This window comes from Nerophis lumbriciformis, linkage group LG03, assembly GCF_033978685.3.
Source record: "Nerophis lumbriciformis linkage group LG03, RoL_Nlum_v2.1, whole genome shotgun sequence".
NCBI classification, from domain to species: domain Eukaryota; kingdom Metazoa; phylum Chordata; class Actinopteri; order Syngnathiformes; family Syngnathidae; genus Nerophis; species Nerophis lumbriciformis.
The window spans coordinates 65,480,001-65,484,605 of record NC_084550.2 but is presented as its reverse complement, the minus strand read 5'-3'; positions in this window follow the sequence as shown (position 1 = coordinate 65,484,605).

Genomic DNA, 4,605 nt, shown 5'->3' with positions numbered 1-4,605 from the left:
CCACCCAAACCGGCCGCCGCAGGACCACCCAGGCACAGGGCCACGGGAACCACCCACCCCACCCGCAGGGACCCCAACGATGGAGATGGAACAACCAGCAACCGCCCCGCCGAGCCCCCCCCCTGAGGGAGGGGAAAAATTAAAAAATAATATTAATAAAATATATTTTAAAAATAAATAAATAAATAAATTAATTAATTAATTAAAAAAAAAAAAGAATTAAAAGAAGATCACAGACATGCTGACAAACAAGGTCACTACCCCAGCAACTGGCCGACTCGCAGCACCTCGGAATACCTTGCAGCACCAAGCTACCACAATAGACGCAGGGACTAGGCCCAACAGGCCCCAACCAAGACGGGCACCCGGAAGGGATGGACAGCGGGACCCAGGAGCTCCAGACACGCAGTTCGGATGCAGTAGCCTGAGGCGTCGACCCCCGTCTGACAGGCAGGCCCAGAGCGTACCCCCAGAAATATACATACATACATACATACACACATACACATACACATACACATACACACATACACGTATACATACCCACACATACACATATATACATATACATACACATATGTACACATACACATATATAAACATACATACATACACACACATATACATACATATACACAGTTCGTCAGCCCCGACAGCCATCACGCGCGCGCGCTGCCACCAGTCACAACATCAGCCACACCCCTGCACCAGACCCAGCAGCCACGGGCGCCCACACCACAAACAAACGGCAGCAGAAACAGCAGCCGCAATAACCCCAGACAGCCAGCACCAGCCAATCAAATTAAAGCGATCAAAGAAAAACTGCGACCAGCAACCACACGCCACCAGGGCCACGGAGACCAGCCGGCGCCAGCCCGCCGGTCAGCCCGAACGCCAACACGCAAACAAGAGACACCAACAACCCCCCCAACCAAAAGGCCCCCCACCCCAACCCAAACCCGCACAAACACACCACCGCCCAAACAACCGGGACACAGCATCCAGACCAGACACGGGGGCTGCGCCGCCACCACACCAAGTCACCAACAGAGACCCCACAGCGCAAGGTCGGGCCACACGGGCACGGACCCCATCCAACAGGAAGTGAGACCCGCGCGACGCCACACACAAATAAATAATAAGATTAAAAAAAAATGAAATAAAATAAAAATTAAAAAATAAAATTAAAAAAATAAAATAAAATAAAAATGAGTAATAATAAAAATAAAAATAATAAATACATTAAAAATAAAAAATATATATATAACAATAATAAATGAATAAAAGCCTGGCAGGCCACCAGACCGCAGTCCCCGCCGGCCGACGAGGCAATGAGGGGTGCGCCGAACCCCAAACCCCCCATGCATGTGTACAAGGCCCCCAGAGTGTCTACTGTGTAGTTAAAATTAGGAGGTCAGCCGTTACAGCCGACCTCCAGTCCCTATTGATGTGTGTACTGTAGCGTGAGTGAGATATGTATGCTTGTGGGAACTAATAATGCGATTAAAATTGGGGGGCATCAAGGTCATGGTGGGTCCCAACCAAACCAAGCCCCCCAAATCCTAAGTGTCTAATATGCAGCTAAGATTGAGGGATGGACGAGCAGGGGACAAGAAAGGAGGACTGGAGCCCCATTGGAGGCATCCTCAACCCCCCGCCATGCCTCCCCGCAGGACAATCCCCAAAGTCCTATATATGTGTGACTGTGTGCGCTATAAGTAGGAGGAGTAGAGGGCCCGGACATCCCCCCAGTCCACGCGGCCGACAACCAGGAACTACGGCCAGGAGGCCGCCACAGCCCGTGACCCACACCAGACCACTTTAACGTGACGCCACGCGAGCCCCTCCCCCCGCCAAACAAAGCCAGCCCCCGCCCGCCCCAACCCAACCCTGCAGAGCCCATACCGGCAACCAAACGCAGAGAAACCGCACAGCCCCCACGCCCAATGCAAACACCGCATCCCGGCCATCCACACAGCAACGTGCCCATACGAGTCCCGGCCAGGGGAAGGAGCCCCCCAACGGGGGAAGAAGCCAATGCATCCCGTCCGCCTGCCAGCCCCCAAACCAGCCGGCAAGCCAACGCCAGCCATCCCCACAACCCCACAAGCGCACAGACACCAGCCACAGTCCCCCAACCACTCCAACCCAACACAGCGATGCCAACCGCTGGTATCACCGCAGCAACCATCACCACCACCGCCCGTCCGCAGCGTAAACACCCGCGGCCGCCGAAACCAAAACAAAAAAGCGACCGACCCCGTAAACCACAACAACGCACACCCCCGGCTACCACCGAGGCCACCAACCCACCTACCCCAACTCATCCACAGCCAGGCCAATTGAGCCACCGGACATCCACACCCATGCACACACCTACACATTCATATACACATACATACACACGTACATATATGCATATACATATACATACACATACACACATTTCCACACGTATGCATATACATATAAACATACACATCCACACATATATACACATTAATACACCCACACACATATACATAAGCCCACATATACACAAACACATACATACACAACACACACACAAAAAAAAAAAAAAAAAAAAAAATAATAATAAAAAAAAAAAAATAAACCCTTTAAATAAAATAAAATAAATAAAAATAAACAAGAGGCCTGGTCGCCAACAGTGCCCAACGCCACCAAACCCCGCAGCCCCTCCCGCACGTCCAGGCCCCCCCCGCCCACCACCCACCAGGCATCCCATCCGGCAAAAAGCCATAAGGGCCCAGCCCTGCGTCCACAGCCGGCATGCCACGGCACCTCAGCAGACCCGGCGCCGCGATCAGCAATACACACCGGGGCAGCGACACATACATATGTACCTACATACATACACACAGATTTCACCATACATATATACAAACGTACACACACCCACATACACGCGTACCCATATATAATTTAACAGAATAAGTTAAATATATTAAATAGATTAAAAAAAAAATAAATAAATAAATAAATAATAATAATAATAATAATAATAATAATAATAATAATAATTATATATATATATATATATATATATACATACACACATACATATATATATATACACATACATACACATACATATATACATACATACATACATACATACATACATTCATACATACATACATATATACATACATACATATACATACATACACATACATACATACATATATATATATATATATACACATAAAATAAATTAAAATAAATAAATAAAATTAATAAAAAAATAAGGGCAGAGTAAAACACAGGAGGGGGACTCCCGCAGGGCAGTCGGGCAGCACCGCCGGGGCCCCAACAAGGGAGGCAAGCAGTCCCCCCAACCCGGCACCAGGCAGGCCCGCACAGCCGCAGCGCAGGGCGACCCCGGGCAGACCCCGCCCCGCGCCCCAGGGGAAGGAGGAAGCCCACGGACAACCGGAGCCAGCGGGGCACGAGCCGACCCCCGCCCGACAGCGGCAAGACCCCAGCCCCACGGGCGCAACCCCCCGCCCAACCACCCACGGGAGGGACAGCCCCCCCAACCAACCCAAGGCGGCCGCCCACAGCCCCACCCGCACCCCAACACCCGCCTAGGCACCTCCACCCACCCCCAGCCACCAGACCACCCACGGATCGGCCCGCCAGGCCGGAACCAGGAAACACACCCCAGGCCCCCCGACCCCGCGGCACACGGCCCCCCCGGCACCCAGGACCCCCCACCCACGGAGCAAGACCCCCGGGACAGAGCCCCAGCCCCGGCCCCCAAGGGAGTCAGGTCAGAAAATTAATTAGCGGTGCCCAAAGAGATCGGAATTCTGTCAGTTGTTGGTTTGATTCAGCAGACATTCTTTCCATAACTACATAATCTAATAAAATGTTTTTGTAAAGGTTTATACATAAATTATTTTTTGATTTCCAATTTATGAGAATAGTTTTCTTGGCGATGCCCAACGCATTTATAAGGAGGTATGTTTTGTTTATATCAAGATCAGTTGCGGAGAGATCACCCAACAGGCAGAGTGCGGGGGAGATGGGAATAGGAATCTCTAACGCTAATGATAGGTTCTCGCACACTCCAAGCCAAAAGTTACTCACGGGAGCACAGGACCACATTGAATGCAAGTAATTATCTATCTTATTATCTGAGCAGTGTACACAGATGTTAGAGTCAGCTAAACCCATTTTATACATTCTTAGACCGGTGTAATGTATTCTGTAAAGTATTTTGAGCTGAATCAGTCGTACATTTGGATTCTTAATCAAACGAGTAGTATTGAGGCATATTTGTTTCCAGAATTCTGGGTCACAGCTTGTTGATACGTCTGAGTGCCATTTAGAAGTTGGAATACTTATTGTGTTATCTATTTTTGATAAGAGAGCATATAATTTGGATAAAGCTTTGGGGGCAGATGTTTTGAAGAATTTAACGGTCGTAGGATTAGTTTCCCATGTTGTTTTGTTGAATCTTGCGCTGATTACAGATTTGATTTGTATATATTCTAGAAATGTATTAGGATTGATTGCATATTGTGTTATTAAACTTTTAAAAGAGATAAAACTGTAATATCTCATAAATATCTCATTTTC